General features: G+C 41.6%; 1 protein-coding gene across 4 annotated transcripts in view; it reads right to left on the bottom strand.

Moving 5' to 3' along the window:
- Positions 1–21,499, bottom strand: part of TPGS2 (tubulin polyglutamylase complex subunit 2) — a 67,897-nt gene that overhangs the window by 36,675 nt on the left and 9,723 nt on the right. The gene's annotated exons all lie outside the window — the stretch shown is intronic.

The raw sequence follows: 21,499 nt of genomic DNA, 5'->3' as shown, positions 1-21,499 counted from the left end.
AGGGGCCCCTGGGTGGCTCAGTCATTAAGCGTCTGCCTTTGGCTCAGGGTGTGATCCCAGAGTCTTGGGACTGAGCCCCACATCAGGCTCCTCTGCTGGGAGCCTGCTTTTTCCTCTCCCACTCCCCCTGCCTGTGTTCCCTCTCTCCCTGGCTGTCTCTCTCTCTGTCAAATAAATAAAATCTTAAAATTCGCAAATCATTTACCTGATAAGGGGTCAATATCTAAAATATATAAGAACTTCTACAACTCAACAGAAAAAAACAATGCCAGTGGGTTGAGGAACTAAACAGACATCCAAATAAGACATACAGATGGGCAACAAGTATATGAAAAGATGCTCAACATCACTAACCATCAGGGAAATGCAAATCGAAACCACAATGAGGTGTCACCTCATATCTGTTAGAATGGCTATTATCAAAAAGACAAACAAGTGCTGGCGAGGATGTGGGGAAAAGGAGATGCTTGTGCACTGTTGGTGGGAATGTAAATTGGTGCAGTCACTATGGAAAACAGTATGGAGGTTCCTCAAAAAATTAAAAATAGGAACCACTATATGATGCAGCAATTTCACTTCTGGGTATTTATGTAAAGAAAACAAAAACACTAATTTGAAAAGATCTATGCATCCCTGTTTCAGTATAGCACTATTTACAATAGACAAGATATGGAAAACAACCAAGTGTCCACCAATGGCTGAATAGATAAAGAAAGTACGGTATACACATACACGAATATTATTCAGCCATAAGGAATGAAATCCTGACATTTGTGACAACATGGATGGATCTCAAGGGCATTATGCTAAGTGAAATAAGTCAGACAAATACTGTAGGATTTCACTTATATGTGGATTCTAAGAAAACAATCAAGCTCATAGCTTGGTGAGGAGTGGGCAAACATGGGTCAAAAAGGACAAATTTCCAGTTATAAATAAGTTTTGGGGATATAAAATACAGCAAGGGGACTGCAGTTAACAATATTGTACTGTGTATCTGAAAGTTGCTAGAAGAGTAAATCTTAAAAGTTCTCATTATGAGAAAAATAAAACTTAAATTATGTGTGGTGATGGATGTTAAGTAAATTTACTGTGGTAATCATTATATATATATAGGTAGATCGATCATTATATCTATATCAAAATATTATACATCTAAAACTAACACAATATCGTATGTCAATCATATCTCAGTGACATTTAAAACAAAAACAATTCTATTAAAGAGGCAGATCTACAGGACAGTCACCAGTTGGATCTCTTTTTTGCCTCACCAGGTAAGGCCCAATAGGTGCGCTCTGCCATGACACCGTCTCCGGGGAGAGGCGTTGGCTGGAGAAAGGGCTAAAGAAGCAGCTGAGGAGGCGGCTTAGGGGAACAACGTTTGAGAGGAGAATCTAGGCCAAGTTCGACAATAATGGAGGAAAACAATCACTGCCATAAATTTCAGACCCATGCGCATCAATTACTTTCTGAAATAAATTACTGGATAAATGAGAACATCTTCAAAGGGAAGAGTATATACTTCTAGAACATTTAACATAATGAACTTAAGAGTTCTGAAAGTTCTTAGAAAGTAAAAATGTACAACAGGAAAACGAACAAGTATTTCATATGGACAGCAAATCATCCAATCTGTGGTGGAAAGAACAGCTTAGTATCCTTTCAAGAGGTCCTAGGAGCACCCCCTAAATTCTAAGTAACTCACGTCTGTGCACACGCCTGATCAGTCTTCTCTAGCCAATCAAGCCCCTGGAGTGGACAGAAAGATGGGTTCTTCACTTCCTTTCCTGGACCCCTCGGGCTGACTTCTTGTCATGGTTATATAGACAGAAGGGCAACATATTAGTAACTCCATCCAAAACTTTTGGCTTATTGGACCCCTGTGAGATGAGATACTAAACACTGCTCTAGGTCACACTGCTGGTCAGTTCTAGGCAGGCAATGCGAGGGCAAGTTAGAACCTGGCAGGACAATCTGAGTTTACTTCCCAATTCTGCCACTAGCTGAGTGACCGTGAGTGCCACTTACACTCTGTGAATCCGGGTTCAAGAATAATCTCTATGACAGTCTAAACAACACTGGAGGAGGAGGGGGTGTCAGCTTGGCAGGTAATTATGATTTCAGAACGCATCTGCAAGAACCATAGGTGAGAAGCAAACTTCCACCTTGCAGGTGACTTTATTATTTTTTATTTTTTTAAATATTTTATTTATTTATCTGACAGAGATCGAGACAGCCAGAGAGAGAGGGAACACAAGCAGGGGGAGTGGGAGAGGAAGAAGCAGGCTCATAGCAGAAGAGCCTGATGTGGGGCTCGATCCCAGAACGCTGGGATCACGCCCTGAGCCGAAGGCAGACGCTTAACTGCTGTGCCACCCAGGCGCCCCTGCAGGTGACTTTAAGTAGCATTTTTAAATTATTCTACACACAATAGCAGTCATTTTAATGAAATGGGTTTTTCATTTTCCTGACTTATGAATGAAAATATGAATTGTCATCAGTTGTGTGATCTTTTGCCATCTAGTTCCAAATCTCACAGATGTGTGACCTAAGGGATTCTCTGACTCCTCGGCTAACTTATTTTCCTACTAAGTTGTCTAGAGCTTAGGGCTTGCTCCTAGTGCCTCCTGAATGGCACATCCCATGTGCTCTCAGAGAAAAAGTGTGTACACAGAATGCCTTTCTCCCATCCCCAGAACCCTAGCACAGGAGGTCTACAATTGTCAGTGTTCTGACAAAATTCTTGTTCCTTCTCTCACCCTCTAAGTCCAGCATCTACTCTGAGATTTTGGTCCCCAGTGCCATCTAGTGGTAGAGACGTGGAACCTACTGTCTGTGAGCCTTTCTAACCTGGATTCCATGAAATTCCCAGTTGAGAAGGGCTACGGTGGCATTGTTCATCTTTAAGTTAGGTGGAGAATTCCAGTAGAAATGATTATAACATTTATTATGGTATTTATTTTATTCAAAGAAGAAATTCTGGTATTATTTTATAGCATCACTGAAAACATTATTCAGGATTCATAAACACAGAACAAAAATAAGTGAAATCAAATTTTCATACATTGAAATACTAATACAAACATACAAAATGTCAAGCAGACCAAGTCCATGAAAATATTAAGCTGCACTGTCATTCTTACACAAATTACTGTGGGCCCTGGCTCTGCTGCTTCCTGGCTGCAGAACCTCACCACCAGGCACCCCAGACCGTGGCTGGCCCTGCAGTGCTTTGGTCCCTTCCTTCGGAGTGAGACTTTCAGGGTACACTCTTAGGTGGCTCCTCTACCCTGGCCAGCGACTCAGAGCTACTGACATTTTAATTTTCCTCCTGCCCAATCTGGAAAGAGACTGCTCTTCTGTAGGTAACCATCTGCCAGCTTCAGAGGGCTTCCCCCCACCAGGTCACGCTGTCTTTATTTTACAGGCCACAAGGGAGGAAGATGAGCAGAAAGTGAATGAAAGAGGGGGTATCAGGATTGGAAGGGGAATTCGGGGAGAAAGTCAAGAGGGGAGAATCTCACTGACCAGTGTCTAAAATAATAAGGTGGCATCAATACGATACTGCCATCTCTGTAGCCCAGTGCTGATTCTGTCACAGAGTTCCCAATTTTCGTTTTTTTTCTTTCTTCTCCCGAGACGGCTACCGACAATAGCTTCTTCAAGCTACACCAGAAAGAGGCCACCACAAGCTGTATGACTGCTTCATCAGCTGAAGGACTTGAGCCACTCTGATATTTTGGGAGCTATCAGCTTCATTTCCGGAAAACCTTCCTGAGCACTGTCTGAGCCTCAAGGGGATGGCTAAGTGCTGTCCACTTTCCCCCGCTCACCTTCTCCACTGTGGGACTCCGGTACCTCACTGCTCTCTCCCTTTCAGAGGCCACTGCACTGGGGAAGCGAGCTGGGCAGCAGATGTACGAGCAGGCAGGCAGAGGGGCTATGGCACAGAAATCCACGTTTCTGTAAGTGCTTGGCCACGCTGGGCAGGCTCTCCACGCGCCCGTTTGCAACCACAGCAAAGGAAGAACTGCGCGGGACGCCCATCGCACTAAAATTGAACTGGAAACTGAGGCGGTGAGGACAACTGCATCTACCGAAACTCTTCTCAGGGAGGATGTAGTCCCCATGTAGTAAAAGGAAAACCTGGATGGGCTGTGAAGGTATAGGGCGAGACCTCCAGAAGAGTTCTCGAATACATCCTCAAACTCCCACTAAAGAGAGGGGAAGGGGCTGGTTAATTGGAACCTTTTGTCTCAGTGGGTGGCATATGAAAGTTTGGTTCTGACTTGCTTAAGACTCAGAGGAGAGGCAACATACTCCCCCCAAAATCCTTTCTGCATAAAACCATCAAGTCTTCTTCTAAAAATGCACGATGAAAAAATATATAAATATTGGCCTGGGGCACCACATATCTTGGTGAAACTCTATATATGACAGACATCAGCCAAGACAGCCTTCCAACAGCAACACCCCTGGCTTAACTGGTCACCAGGTTTCTACAACTGGGAGAATTTGTGGGAGCACCCCTTGCCCCTGCGGCCTCCTTGCTTCTGAGACATTGGCTGCGTACCCTGATTCTTGGGGCCGAAATTAAAGAATGCTGATGGAAAAGGCGGCAGGTCACCTCAGGAAAGTTCTATATTCTTTCTGGCCTTCATATTTTATCTAATTTACTCACTGAGCAAAAATTAAAAAATTTTATTAAGTGTTATGGAATAAATACTGTGTTGGGCACTAAGAACAGAAAGGAATGGGGCTAGGTACAGAAGAGGCTGTGGCAGATACATGGATTACTTATTTATATCCATCTTCCTCCCTGACAGAATCCTAATTTTGTCTGAGATGGCAATGTGCCAGTTCAATACTTGTTTTTAGGCCCTCCTCTGCAATGAGGGCAGGACATTAAAATGTAAACCCGAATCCAATGCAGAGGGGTTCTAGAAAAACTTCTGCTCCCCTGTTATAAGGGGACAGATAAGGCTGGAAACCTCCCTTACCTCTTCCTCCTGCCCTGAGCTTGCGGGTGACAGGTGGGAACCTACTGCAACTGTCCACCTCAGGTCTTGTTATGCAAGAAAGATTATTTCCTATTTGTTTAAGCTATTCTTAGTTTAATATTGTATTTCCTTGAGCCAAGCACGTTTCTAATTTCTACAGAGACAAGGTAAGTGTTGTGGAGATACGGGGGTAGAAGGTGGTGCCGTAGACCCCAAGGAGAGAGCTGGGTGGAGAAGGGAGCGGTGGGCAGAAATGCAGATGTCACATGAGAGGAAGACGGATTCAGCAATGAAGGGGTCCCTGGTGATTTGTGAGAGTGGTGTCCACGGAATGGCAGTGGAGAAAGAGGGGCTGCGGAAGGATGAAGACTAACTGGGAAGTAAAGGAAGGGGCTGGTAACTTAGATAAGGGGTTAGCAAGCCGTGGCCCCTGAATATCTCCACCCGGCCACCCGTTTTTGCAAATGTTTTACTGGGACCCAGTCACGCCCATGCATTTCAGCACTGCCGCGCTGCTTTCAGTGCTACCATGCAGAGATGACTGGCTGAGGCGGAACACAGCCCCAGAACCTAACATACTTACGCTCTGATCCTTAAAAAAAAAAAAAAAAAAAGTGTGCTGACCCCTGACTTTGACCATTTTTCTACATGCTTGGCTGTGCAAAGGAACAAACAAATGGCCAAGTAGCTAGAGGAAGACACGAGGTTACAGGTTTTAATTTTAAAGAGATGGGGAGACCCTCTAGGACAGCTGCCAGTGTAGCGGGAAGAAGCGAAGCACTGGAGAGGGAGGGACTAACCTGTGGAGAACACAGAAGGGCTCCCGAAGCAGAGCAGGAGCACGAGGTGAGGGGCTCCCTAGTGACAAGGTGTCACAGGCTGCTCCCTCCCACTAGGGAGGCTTACAATAGATTCATCGCAGGGCATGTGAGGGACACATCTGCAAGAAGGTTCAGAACCCACTCTCTATAGACTGTAGAAAAAGTAAGCCTACAAAGAAAGGAGATATTCTGCCAAATCATTTGGTCTCTGTAGGCCATAGTTTCACCATCAGTAAATTGAATTTTTATCTGGGGATTGGAAAGTCTAACCAATCAAGAATTGTAAAGCACTGTGCAACTATGAAATGTCACTGAAATACTTAATAATAGAACTCTCCTGACACCAGGATGCTGGGAGTGTGAGGAGGCAGATGCTTTCATCGTGCGTGAAAGATGAAAAGCTCCGGAGAGACATTAGGTCTTACTAACTACCGTCATCACAAAAGGCAGGGAGCAGGCACGGTGTGCACAAATCATACAACTACACAAACAGGCGGACTGAAAGTGCTCTCTCAGGAACAAAAACGGGTGAGATACATGAAAATGGAAAGAAGTGGTTCTCTTATTATTCCTCTAACCTGAGGAGACTGCAGCAGGTATATGGTCATTTAAAATTTAGTTTTCAGCCTTTTCTTCCCGCATTTGCACCAAAGAATCACAAAATATTAGAATTGGATGAGTCCCTTCAATAACACTGATTTCAAACCACTTCCTTTATAGATGATGAACATGAGACCCAGAGAAGGTATATTATCTAGCGAAGGGCCTCGAGCTGCAGTAAGACTCCTTCTTACTCCATCCAGGCTTTCTCCTCACATCAGTGCCTCCACAGCCTTACTATTGTATCTTATCTCAGTGAGCTTCCCCGACGGCTGCATTTGCCCAAAGGGGCAGGGCAGCAGCAGCGGGCCTCTTCTTGGAGGGCCTATACTACCCTGGTGTATTTATGCAGCTATGGACAGCAGGTATACCACTGGGCCCTGGCTGGGGTGTCTCCTAGCAGATAAGTCTTTAGGGTCAGTTCTCTAGAGAAGTAGGAATCGTCAGTCCCTGGGGACCACCCCTGCTCCTTGGCAGGGAGCCCTGCCAAGCCTGCTTCTGTGGAAACATGCTCTTTAGTAACCACCTGGGTAAATAAATGGGGTAAGGGAGTTTCAGATAGGCTCAAAGCTTCTGCCTCCACTGCTTAAATGACAAAAGTTGGTACCAGCAAATAACACATAAAATATTACCTCTATTTTGAATGAAAAACTTACTGCATTTCTAGATATGTCTCCTCAGGCAAGGGAAACAAAAGCAAAAATAAACTATTGAGGCTGTGCCAACATAAAAGGTTTTGCACAGCAAAGGAAACCATCAACAAAATGAAAGGCAGCCCACTGCATGGGAGAACATATTCACAAATGGTGTTTTCATCAAATAAGGGGTTATATCTAAAATGTATAAAGGCTTAATACAACTCAACACCAAAAACTCCCAAATAATTCAGTAAAAAATGGGTAAAGAACCTAAATGGACATTTTTCTGAAGAAGACATACAGATGGCCAAGAGACACATGAAAAGATGTTCAATATCACTTATCACAGAGGAATGCAAATCAAAACCGTGATGAGATATTATTTGCACACCTGTCAGAATGGTTAGAATCAAAAAGACAAGAAATAAGTATTGGCGAGGATGTGGAGAAAAAGGAAACCTCAGTGCATTGCTGGTAGGAATGTAAATTGGTGCAGCCACTGTGGAAAACAGTATGGAGATTTTTCCAAAAATTAAAAATAGAACAACTTTATGATCCAATAATTCCAGAACTGGGTATCTCCCTCACACCAAAATGAAAATACTATTTCAGCTTCTTTAACATATGAAAGTACTTTCTCAACCTCGCTTTTTCCTTACCTTCCCTAACCCCATACTATATAATCAGCCACCCCTCACAACCCCAGGGCAGCAGCTCTTTCTGCCCACAGGTCTTGCCCCCATGCTTCAATAAACCGCCATTTTGCAAAAAGGCATCTCAAGAATTCTTTCTTGGTCATCGGCTCTGGACTCCACCCCACTGAACCTCACCTATATTCCAAAACTACATCAGAGAGGAGGAAAAATAATTTCCCTTTACCCTTCTAGGTTTTTGGTGAGACCTTCAAGGAAAGACAGATTGTCAGGGAAAGGAAGCCAACCTTAAAGTAGTGTGAGTCAAAGTTTCAAGTGTGCAATCAGAATTCAGCAAAGTGGAAAAAAAGATGGCAGAGGAGTAGGGGACCCCTTTTTCGGTTGGTCCCCTGAGTCGAGCTGGATATCTACCAGACCATCCTGAACATCCACGAAATCAGCCTGAGAAGAAGGAAGATACATCTGGATCTCTACAAACGAACATCTCCAGGGCTGAGTATTGAGGTACTAAGCGGGGAGCCGTGAATCCGCGCACAAATAGCAGAAGATAAATGGAAGGGCGAGGGAGCCTCCAGACTCAGGCGCCGGGAAGCAGCAGCCACCTGCACTGGGGAGTGGGGGGACTTGTGGACTGGTACCCATGAGAGAGCAGACTGAGACTGTGAGCCCGGGAATGCGCTCGACCAAACTGAAAACAAGCGCTCTGGAGCAGGCGAGAACCACACTGAAACAGGGAGCTTGGGAGCGCACGTGGGAACGGGGGGGCGGCTGGCGGTGTTAGAAGCACAAAGGACAGAGACGTGCTGGCCCTGGAAGTGAGGGCTGGGACACCGGCTGTGGGGCGCACAACCCGGGATGCTGGAGGGTTTTTAGCAGCACCAACAGAAACAGAGTTAAAGATGCCAAGAGAGCTCGATGGAGAGCATACTGCGATCTGTCTGTTCTGAGACAGAGGCTGAGATTCGGCCACTGCTGCTCTGACTCTCAGAAGAGTCACAGAAAACCACCAGGGAAAGCCACCAGAGAACAAAAGCCTGGAAATACCGGCTCACGTTGTGCCCATCCCCATCCCCTCTTGCAGGGGACAGGGTGACTCTACCCAAACAGGGTTGCCTGAATATAAGCGTGGCAGGCCCCTCCCCCAGAAGGCAGGCTGAAAAATCAAGAAGCCCACATCCCTAAGGTTCCTATAAAACAAGTGCACACTGCCTGGGTCCCGGTCAATAATTTGGGCTCTGGGCATCCCCGCAACCTCTCTTTATCAGAATGATGAGAAGGAGAAACCCTCAGCAAAGAAAGGAGACAGAGACTGTGGCCTCTGCCACAGAAATGATGGATATGGATATAACCAAATTGTCAGAAATGGAGTTCAGAGTAACAATGGTCAAGATGATGTGCAGACTTGAAAAAAAAATTAACGAAAATATTAATGAGAATATAGAATCTCTAAGGGCAGAAATGAAAGCGAATCTGGCAGAAATTAAAAATGCTATGAATCAAATGCAGTCTAAACTAGATGCTCTGACAGCCAGGGTAAATGAGGCAGAAGAACGAATTAGTGAATTGGAGGATGGGATGGTAGAAGAGAAAGTTAAAACAGAAACTTGGCTCAAAAAAATCCAATCTCAAGAATGCAGATTACGGGAGATTACTGACTCAATGAAACGTTCCAATGTCAGAATCATAGGCATCCCCGAGGGGGTGGAGAAAGAGAGAGGTCTAGAAGAGATATTTGAACAAATTGTAGCTGAGAACTTCCCTAATCTGGCAAAGGAAACAAGCATTGGTGTCCAAGAGGCAGAGAGTACCCCTCCCAAGGTCAATGACAACAGACCTACACCATGTCACGTCATAGTGCATTTTGCAAATATTAGATCCAAGGATACAGTACTGAAAGCAGCCAGGGGGAAGAAAATCCTCACGTACAGAGGGAAAAATATCAGAATAACGTAAGACCTGTCTACAGAGACCTGGCAGGCTAGGAAGGGTTGGCAAGGTATTCCTAAAGCTCTGAGAAGAACATGCAGCCAAGGATCCTTTATTCAGCAAGGCTGTCATTCAGAATTGATGGAGAGATAAGGACATTCCAGGATTGGCAGAAACTGACCAAATTCGTAACCACCAAAACAGCCCTACATGAGATATTAAGGGGGGTTATATAAAAGTAAAAAGGCCCCAAGAGTGATACAGAACAGAAAGTTACAATCTATAGAAACAAAGACTTCACAGGCAACATGACATCATTAAAATCATCTCTCTCAATAATCACTCTCAATGTGAATGGCCTAGATGCTCCCATAAAACGCCACAGGGTTGCAGATTGGATAAAAAGACATGACCCATCCATCTGCTGTCTACAAGAGACTCATTTTGAACCTAAAGATACATCCAGACTGAAAATGAAGGGATAGAAAACCATTTTTAACGCCAGTGGACCTCAAAAGAAAGCTGGGATAGCAATTCTCATATCAGACAGATTAGACTTTAAAATAAAGACTGTAGTTAGAGATACAGAAGGACACTATATTATTTTTTAAAGGATGTATCCAACAAGTGGATATGACAATTATAAATATCTATGCCCCCAACAGGGGAGCAGCTAGATACACAAGCCAACTCTTAACCAGAATAAAGAGACATATAGATAATAATATGTTAATAGTAGGGGACCTCAACACTCCACACTCTCAGCAATAGACAGATCACCTAAGCAGAAAATCAACAAAGAAACAAGAGCTTTGAATGACATACTGGACCAGATGGACATCATAGATATATTCAGAACACTATACCCCAGAACAACAGAATACTATTCTTTTCGAATACACATGGAACTTTTTCCAGAATAGACCATGTACTGGGTCACAAAACAGGTCTCAACTGACACCAAAAGACTGAGATTATTCCCTGCATATTCTCAGACCACAATGCTTTGAAACTGGAACTCGATCACAAGGAAAAATTTGGAAGAAACTCAAACACTTGGAAACTAAGAACCATCCTGCTCAAGAATGACTGGGTAAACCAGGAAATTAAAAATCAGTTTAAACAATTTTGAAGACCAATGAGAATGAAAACATATTGGTCCAAAACCTATGGGACACTGCAAAGGCGGTCCTAAGGGGGAAATACATAGCCATCCAAGCCTCACTCAAAACAATAGAAAAATCTAAAATGCAGTTTTTATATTCTCACCTCAAGAAGCTGGAGCTGAAGAACAGGCCTAACCCACGCACGAGAAGGTGGGTGATCAAGATTAGAGCAGAAATCAATGAATTAGAAACCAGGAGCACAGTAGAGCAGATCAACAGAACTAGAAGCTGGTTCTTTGAAAGAATAAATAAGATTGATAAGCCACTGGCCTGACTTACTCAAAAGAATAGAAAAGGACCAAGTTAATAAAATTATGAACGAAAGGAGAGAGATCACAACCAACACCAACGAAATAGGAAGGATCATTAGAAACTTTTATCAACAGCTTTATGCCAATGAATTAAACAACCTGGAAGAAATGGATGCCATCCTGGAAACCTATAAACTACCAAGACTGAAACAGGAAGAAATTGATTATTTAAACAGACTGATTAATTATGAAGAGATTGAAGCAGTGATCAAAAACCTCCCCAAAAACAAGAGTCCAGGGCCTGACGGATTCCCTGGAGAATTCTACCAAATATTCAAAAAAGATAATACCTATTCTCCTGAAGCTGTTTCAAAAAATAGAAACAGAAGGAAAACTACCAAACTCATTCTATGAGGCCAATATTACCTTGATCCCCAAACCAGGCAAAGACCCCATCAAAAAGGAGAATTACAGACCGATATCCCTGACGAATATGGACGTCAAAATTCTCAACAAGATCCTAGCTAATAGGATCCAACAGTACATTAAAAGGATTATCCATCATGACTAAGTGGGATTCATCCCTGGGATGCAGGGTGGTTCGACATTCGCAAATCGATCAGTGTGATAGATCATATCAACAAGAAAAGAGTCAAGAACCATATGATCCTCTCAACTGATGCAGAAAAAGCATTTGAGAAAATACAGCATCCTTTCCTGATTAAAACACTTCAGAGTGTAGGGATAGAGGGTACATTCCTCAATTTCATAAAAACCATCTATGAAAAGCCTACAGCAAATATCATTCTCAATGGGGAAAAGTTGAAAGCCTTTTCCTTAAGATCAGGAACATGACACGGATGCCCACTCTCCCCATCATTATTCAACATAGTACTAGAAGTCCTTGCAACAGCAATCAGACGACAAAAGGGGATAAAAGGTATCCAAATCAGCAAAGAAGAAGTCAAACTGTCTCTCTTCGCAGATGACATGATACTTTATAGGGAAAACCCAAAAGAATCCACTCCCAAACTATTGGAAGTTATAGAGCAATTCAGTAATGTGGCGGGATACAAAATCAATGCTCAGAAATCAGTTGTGTTTCTATACACGAACAATGAGACTGAAGAAAGAGAAATTAGGGAATCCATTTCATGTACAATAGCACCAAATATCATACGTTATCTCAGAATGAACATAACCAGAGACGTAAAGGATCTATATTCTAGAAACTACAAATCACTCTTGAAAGACACTGAAGAAGACACAAAAAGATGGAAAAATATTCCATGCTCATGGATCGGAAGAATTAACATAGTTAAAACGTCTATGCTACCCAGAGCAATCTACACTTTCAATGCCATCCCGATCAAAATACTGATGACATTTTTCAAAGAACTGGAACAAACAACCCTTAAATTTGTGTGGAACCAGAAAAGGCCCCGAATCGCCAAGAAATTGTTGAAAAGGAAAAACAAAGCTGGGGGCATCACGTTGCCAGATTTCAAGCTATACTACAAAGCTGTGACCACAAAGACAGCATGGTACTGGCACAAAAACAGACACATAGACCCGTGGAACAGAACAGAGAACCCACAAATGGACCCTCGGCTCTTTGGTCAACTAATCTTTGACAAAGTAGGAAGAAACATCCAGTAGAAAAAAGACAGTCTCTTCAATAAATGGTGCTGGGAAAATTGGACAGCTACATGCAAAAGAATGAAAGCTGACCACTCACTCACACCATATACAAAGATAAACTCCAAATGGATGAAAGACCTCGATGTGAGACAGGAATCCATCAAAATCCTAGAGGAGAACATAGGCTGAAACCTCTTTGACATCAGCCACAGCAACTTTTTCATGACACATCTCCAAAGGCGAGAGAAACAAAAGAAAAAATGAACTTGTGGGACTTCATCAAGATAAAAAGCTTCTGCACAGCAAAGGAAACAGTCAAAAAAACTAAGAGGCAGCCCACGGAATGGGAGAAGATATTTGCAAATGACACTACAGATAAAAGACTGGTATCCAAGATCTACAAAGAACTTCTCAAACTCAATACATGGGAAACAAATAATCAAATAAAAAAGTGGGCAGAAGATATGAACAGACACTTTTCCAATGAAGACATACAAATGGCTAACAGACATATGAAAAAATATTCAAAATCATTAGCCATCAGGGAAATTCAAATCAAAACCACATTGAGATATGACCTTACGCCAGTTAGAATGGCAAAAATTGCAAGGCAGGAAACAACAAATGTTGGAGAGGATATGGAGAAAGGGGATCTCTCTTACACTGTTGGTGGGAATGCAAGTTGGTACAGCCACTTTGGAAAACAGTGTGGAGATCCCTTAAAAAGTTAAAAATTGAGCTACCCTATGATCAAGCAATTGCACTACTGGGTATTTACCCCAAAGATACTGATGTAGTGAAGAGAAGGGCCATATGCACCCCAATGTTCATAGCAGCATCGTCCACAGTAGCTAAATTGTGGAAGGAGCCGAGATGCCCTTCAACAGATGACTGGATTAAGAAGATGTGGTCCATATATACAATGGAATATTACTCAGCCATCAGAAAGAACGATTACCCAACATTTGCAGCAACATGGATGGCACTGGAGGAGATTATGCTAAGTGAAATAAGTCCAGCAGAGAAAGATAATTATCATATGGTTTCACTCATTTATGGAACATAAGAAATAGGAAGATCGGTAGGAGAAGGAAGGGAAGAATGAAGTGGGGGGTAAACAGAAGCGGGAATGAACCATGAGAGACTGTAGACTCTGGGAAACAAACTGAGGGCTTCAGAGGGGAGGGGGGTGGGGGATTGGGATAGTCCAGTGATGGGTATTAAGGAGAGCACATATTGCATGGTGCACTGAGTGCTATACGCAAATAATGAATCATGGAACATTGCATCAAAAACTGGGGATATACTGCATGGTGACTAACATAACAAAATAAAAATTATTATAAGAAAGAAAAAAAAGAAAACACTATTTCAAATGATACAGGTATCCCTAGGTTTGTTGCAGCATTATTTATAATAGCCAAGATACGGAGGCCAAGATAATAAAGAAGACGTAGTATATATGTACAACAGAATATTACCCAGCCATTTAAAAAAGAATAAAAAAAGAATGCAATCTTGCCATTTGCAACAATATGCATGGACTGAGAGAGTATTATGCTAAGTGAAATTAGAGAAAGATAAACACCACATCGTTACACTTATATGGGGAAATCTAAAAATCAAAACAGGCAAGCCAAGAAAAGTAGAAACAGACCCATAAATGCAAAGAGCAAACTGAAGGTTGCTGGGGGGGGGGGGTAGGAGATGGGCAAAAGTGGTTAAGGGGAAGGGGAGGTACGGGCTTCTAGTATGGAATGAATAAGTCACGGGGATAAAAGGCACAGCATAGGGAATACCATCAATGGTACTGTAATAGCCCTGTACGGTGACATATGATAGCTACACTTGTGGTGAGCACAGCATCATGTATAAACTCGTCAAATCACTATGTTGTACACCTGAAACTAATGCACATTGTGTGTTAAATATGCTTCAGTAAAAAAAAATAATAAAAATAAAGAAAAAATTATTACAAAAACCTGCTCTTAAGGGTTATGAATCCCTTTCAAAACTGGAAGAAATAGGTTTGCAGAAAAAAGGTACATTTTAGTAAATTTGACAGACATTTCAGGAAGTCCATGGACCACTTCCCATTTATGGACTCTTCGGGGGGTCCCCAAACCACACTAGTCATTGGTCACCCTTCATCTACCCACACAACTAAAAGTATACTAACAGTGATTGTCTCTAAGTGGTGAAGTCCTAGAGGACTTTTCATTTTTTAATTCTTTTTTGTATTTTCCACATTATCTGTAGTGACTACGTTTTGTCCAGCATAATCAGAAGAAAACTGTTAGATAAAAACTGAGTCTTAAAAGTACACACCCCAAACTCCTTCTATTGTCTTTGTCCATACATTAGCTTTTTAGTATCCCACAGGGCTCCAAAAAGCTCAACCAAGGAACCACACAAGTGAATTTCTGTTACTGATCCTAATACTGTTTGTACTGTAATTAAGCATAGGATATCTCAAGTAAAGAACTCAACAGAAAATTCCAAATCAATATATCTTATTATTCTAGGTGCTTTCACAGAAGTTCCCCCAACTGAGTAGGTCTGAAGAAAATGTTCCATGGATGGTCTCAGTTAGCTAAAAATCTCCTTCTCTCACACTTACCCTTCACTTCTTTCAGATCCCCGGGTGGTGATTTATCCAGCTCTATCACTACCTTCCCCTAAATGTCAGTCTAAACTGAAGAGAACCCGATAAAGATGCGTTGTCCAGGAGGCAGATTTGATCTGAATGAGATCAGAGGCAGACTCCAGCCCCAAAAAGCAGCCATGGAAGGCATCCTCCAAATGAATAAACTACAGTATAAGTTCAACTAGGACAAATGAATAAAGTCATCTTCGAGAGTTCTGGGGGAATATCTGGTGTAAGACGCAAGGAAGAATATGCCTCAGAAATTACTTCATTAAAAAAGTGACATAGTATGACGTAGCCTAAATGGTGTTCCACCCAGGACAAGGCATTCCTACCCTCTCATCCTATCCAGGTCTATGAACTTGGGTTCCCAAGCCAGGAATCTCCTCTTCTTAGGCAGACAGGAAAACGCCAAGATCTCGCTCTCACAAAAACGCCCTGAAGCAGTGTTCCCTGAAGGGCGGACTTAAGCCTTGTACGGATCAGAGGGCTGTAACAATGTCAACAAGGCCAAGCTGGCACAGCTGCACCAGAAGTAGGCTCTGTCCAATCAGCCAGCAGTAAGAATTCAACATATACACCGTTCTAGAATTCTCTTTTCTATTATTAACTGTGAGTGGAAATGGGGGTGGGCACTAAGTAAGCCCATGAGACTTGCAGTGCTGGCAGAGCTGAGGTCCAGGAAAGAAACCTTAACTACCAATTACTGAGCATGCTGCAGGCTCATCCCAGGGAGGGTGAGACCTGCTGGCAGGGACTGAACATGCACACATACTGTGGGATGCTCAGGAGAAGGCTGCCACAGTGCTGCCCTCCATTACGAGGGCAGTCTGGCAGAACAGACACAGCACATGCTTAGAAGCAGGTAACACTCAGCTCGAATTCAGGCTCTGCCACTTGGTAGCCATGTGAACCAGCGCAAATTCTTTCACCTCCCTGGGGCTCAGTTTCTTCATCTATAACATGGAGATATCAATACCTACCTTGCAGGGTTATTATGAGGATTAACTAAAATAAATTAAATGACATGTGTTAATAGGCACTCATTAAATGGCAGGGTAATTTTTTGCCCCCTAGTCAAATCCACTTGCTACTCCTCAGACACAGTGATTTTTCCAAAGCAGAAATCTGACCTTCCCAGTTCCCTACTTAAAACATTTCAATGGCTCTCCTTTGCTCTCACAATAAAGAGCAAACTCCTCCTCTGAGTGGAAAGGAGAGACCAAAGTGACAGTATGAAGGCAGGAAACACAAAAGGAGTAAAAATGGATTTTGCTATAAAAAAAATCAAAGAACTCACAAAAAGGATATAAAATAACATACACCAAAAATGTGGGGAAGACAGGAGAAAAGAATGGGTTCAAACTTAAATGATCATCAACTTAAAACATACTGCTATATGCAGGAGGTTATATGCAAACCTAACGGCAATCATATATAAAAAACCACTGATATATATGCAAAGAATAACAACAAAGAAATCCAAATATATCATTAAAGAAAATCAGCAAAACATCAAAGACAGACAAGAAAAGATCAGAGAAAATCTTCACAAACCCAAGTAATAAAATGGCAATAAATACATATCTATCAATAATTACTTTAAATGTAAATGGACTAAATGCTCCCATCAAAAGATGAAGGGTGACAGAGTGGATAAAAAAACCAAGAACCAAGAACTCTCGAAGATGCTGTCTATAAGAGACTCATTTTTTTTTAAGATTTTATTTATTTTTGTGAGCACACACGCATTCGCAGTGGGGAGGGGCAGGGGGACTTAGCAGGCAGCCCGATGGAGGACTCCATCCCAGGACCCTGCCTTCGTGACCTGAGCAGAAGGCAGACATTTAACCGAATGAGCCACCCAGGCACCTCACACAAGAGATTCATTTTAGATCTACAGACACCTGCAGAATGAGAGTGAGGGGATGGAGAAACATCTATCATAAAAGTGGATGTCAAAAAAAAAAAAAAGCAAGAGTTGCAATACTTACATTGGACAAAATTGACTTTAAAACAAAGACTGTAATAAGAGAAAAAGAAGGACACTATACAGTGATAAAGGTGACATTCCAACAAGATATAACAATTATAAATATTTATGCACCCAACATAGGAACACCCAAATACATAAAACAGAACATCCCACATTCAGAATATTCCATTCTAAAACAGCAGAATAGACATTCTTTTCAAGTGCACACAGAACATTCTCCAGAACAGATCATATATTAGCCTCCAAAACAAACCTCAACAAGTTTAAGAAGATTGAAATCAGGGGCACCTGGGTGGCTTAGGTCATGATCTCAGGGTCCTGGGATTGAGCCCTGCGTGGCGGGCTCCCTGCTCAGCAGGGAATCTGCTTCTCCCTCTCCTCTGCCCCTCCTACCGCTGCTTGTGCTCACTTTCTCTCTCTCTCTCTCCTCTCTCTCAAATAAATAAAATCTTAAAAAAAAAAAAAAAGACTGAAATCATACCATGCATATCTTCTGACCACAGTGCTATGAAACTAGAAGTCAACCACAAGAAAAAATCTGGAAGGACCACACATACATGGAGTTAAATGACATGTTATTAAACAATGAATGGGTCAACCAGGAAATTAAACAAGAAATAAAAATGTACATGGAAACAAATGAAAATGAAAATACGATGGTTCAAAACTTCTGGGATACAGGGACGCCTGGGTGGCACAGCGGTTAAGCGTCTGCCTTCGGCTCAGGGCGTGATCCTGGCGTTATGGGATCGAGCCCCACATCAGGCTCTTCTGCTATGAGCCTGCTTCTTCCTCTCCCACTCCCCCTGCTTGTGTTCCCTCTCTCGCTGGCTGTCTCTATCTCTGTCAAATAAATAAATAAAATCTTTAAAAAAAAAAAAAAAACTTCTGGGATACAGCAAAAGTGGTTCTAAGAGGGAAGTTTATAGTAAAACAGGCCTACCTCAAGAAGCAAGAAAAACCTCAAATAAACAACCTAACCTTACACCTAAAGGAGCTAGAAAAAGAACAAACGAAGCCTAAAAGCAGCAGAAGGAAGGAAATAATAAAGCCTAGAGCAGAAAAAAATGATTTAGACACTAAAAAAACAATAAAGCAGATCAATAAAACCAGGAGCTGGTTCTTCGAAAAAAATCAATAAAACTGACGAGCCTCTAACCAGACTTATCATGAAAAAAGTAAAAGAACTCAAATAAATCAAAAGTGAGAGAGAATAACAAAACCACAGAAATACAAACAATCATAAGAGATTATGAAAAACTATATGCCAACAAATTGGACAACCTTGAAGAAATTAATAAATTCCTAGAACATATAAACTCCTAAGACTGAAACAGGAAGAAATAGAAAATCTGAACAGACCAATAACAAGCAAAGAAACTGAAGGCTAAAAACACTCCCAAAAATCAGAAGTCCAGGACTAGACGGTTTCACAGGTGAATTATACCAAACATTTAAAGTGTTAATACTTATTCTTCTCAAACAATAGAAAAGGAAGGAAAACTTCCAAATTCATTCCTTAAGGCCAGCAGTACCCTGATACCAAAACCAGATAAAGACATCAGACATACAGGCCAGTATCCCTGATGAACATAGATACAAAAGTCCTGAACAAAATACTAGCAAACCAAATCCAACAATACATTAAAAAAATCCCACGATCAAGTGGGATTTATTCCTGGGCTAAAAGCGTGATTCAATATTCTCAAATCAATCAATGCGATATGTCACATTAATAAGAGAAAGGATAGGAACCATATGATTATTTCAATAGATGCATCTAGATAAAGCATCTGACAAAGTACAACAACATCCATTCATGATAAAAATCCTCAACAAAGTAGGTTTAGAGAGTACATAACTCCACATAATAAGGGCCATATACGAAAAACCCACAGCTAATATCATCCTTAATGGGGAAAAACAGAGCTTTCCCCTAAGGTCAGGAACAAGACAAGGATGTTCACTCTCACCACTTTTATCCAACACAGTATTGGAAGTCCTAGCCTCAGCAATCCGACGTCAAAAAGAAACAAAAGGCATCCAAATCGTTAAGGAAAAAGTCAAACTGACTATTTGCAGAGAACACAATACTTCATACAAAAAACCTAAAAGACTCCCCCCAAAACTTCTAGAACTGATAAATGAAATCAGTAATGTCCCAGGATACAAAATCAACGTAGAGAATTCTGCTGCATTTCTATACATCAATAATGAAGCAGCAGAAAGAGAAATTAAGAGAACAATCCTGTTTCCAATTGCACTAAAAATAATAAGATGCCTAGGAATAAACCTAGCCAACAAGGTGAAAAACCAGTACTCTGAAAACTATAAAACACTGATGAAAGAGCGGCACCTCGGTGGCTCGGTCGGTTGAGCGTCCGACTCTTGAATTTGGCCCCAGTCATGATCTCAGGGTCCTGGGATTAAGCACCGAGTAGGGCCCTCTGCCCAGTAGCCAGTCAGCTTGAGGATTCTTCCTCTCCCTCTACCCCTCCCGCTGTTCCCAGGCTCTCTTTCTCTCTTTAAAAACAAAAACAAAAACATTGATAAAAGAAATTGAAGACAATGCAAAGAAATGGAAAAACATTCCATTCTCACGGACTGGAGGAAGCAATATTGTTAAAAATGTCTGTAATACCCAAAGCAATCTATACATTTAATGCAATCCCAATCAAAATACCAACAGCATTTTTCACAGAACTAAAACAAACAATTTGTACAGTATCACAAAACACGCCAAATTGCCAAAGTGGTTTTGAAAAAGCAAAGCAAAGTTAGAGGCATCACAATTCTGGACTTCTAGCTATATTACCAAGCTGTAGTAATCAAAACAGTATGGTACTGGCACAAAAAAAGACACAGGGATCAGAACAAAAGACCCACAACTATATGGTCAATCTCTGACAAAGCAGGAAGTAACATCCAATGCGAAAAAGACAGTCTCTTCAACAAGTGGTGTTGAGAAAATTCAAAATGGACTAAGGACCTAAATGTGAGACCTGAAGCTATAAAAATCCTAGAAAAGAATACAGACAGTAACTTCTTTGACATCAGCCAAAGCAACTTTTTTCTAGCTATGTCTACTAAGGGAAATAAAAGCAAAAATAAGCTTTTGGGACTACATAAGAATAAAAAACTTCTGCAGAGTAAAGGAAACAACAAAACTAAATGACAATGTACAGAATGGGAGAAAGTATTTGCAAATGACATATCTGATAAGAGGTTAGTGTCCCAAATATAGAAAGCGTTTATCAAACTCAACACCCAAAAATCAAATAATCATAAAATGGGCAGAAGACATTCTTTCAAAGAAAACATACAGGTGGCCAACAGACATGTGAAAAGATGCTCATCATCACTTATCATCAGGGAAATGCAAATCAAAACTACAATGAGAGAGCATCTCACCCCTGTCAGAATGGCTAAAATCAGCAACACAGAAACAACAGGTGGTGGTGTCTGGCGAGGATATGGAGAAAAAGGAATCTCCTTGCCCTGTTGGGAGGAATGCAAACCAGTGCAGCCACTGTGGAAGACAGTACGGAGGTTCCTCAACAAATTAAAAAGAGAACTAGCCTACAATCCAGCAATTGCACAAGAATACAAAAACAGCAATTCAAAGGGATACATGCACCCCATTTATATAATAGCATTATTTACAACAGCCAAGATACGGAAGCAGCCCAAGTTTCCATCTATAGATGAATGGATAAACAGGATGTGGCACAGATATATACATGAATAGTACTCAGCCATAAAAAAAAAGAATGAAATCTTCCCATTTGTGAGGACATGGATGGAGTTAGAGTGTATTATGCTAAGAGAAATAAGTCAGAGAAAGACAAATACCATATGATTTCATTCATATGTGGAATTTTAAGAAAACAAATGATCAAAGGGGGAAGAAAAGAGACAAATCAAGAAACAGACTCTTAATTATAGAGAAAAAACTGATGGTTACCAGAGGGGAAGGGGGAGGTTAAACGGTGATGGGGATTAAGGAGTGCACTTGTGATGAGCACAGGGTAATGTATGAAAGTGTTAAATTACTATATTGTACACCTGAAACTAATATAACACTGTATCTTAACTAACTGGAATTAAACTAAAAGCTTAGGGGCACCTGGGTGGCTCAGTCGATTAAGCGTCCAACT

Source organism: Ursus arctos, unplaced genomic scaffold (genome assembly GCF_023065955.2).
Source record: "Ursus arctos isolate Adak ecotype North America unplaced genomic scaffold, UrsArc2.0 scaffold_17, whole genome shotgun sequence".
NCBI classification, from domain to species: domain Eukaryota; kingdom Metazoa; phylum Chordata; class Mammalia; order Carnivora; family Ursidae; genus Ursus; species Ursus arctos.
The sequence above is the reverse complement of the archived record's forward strand: the minus strand, read 5'-3'. Positions and strand labels throughout refer to the sequence as shown.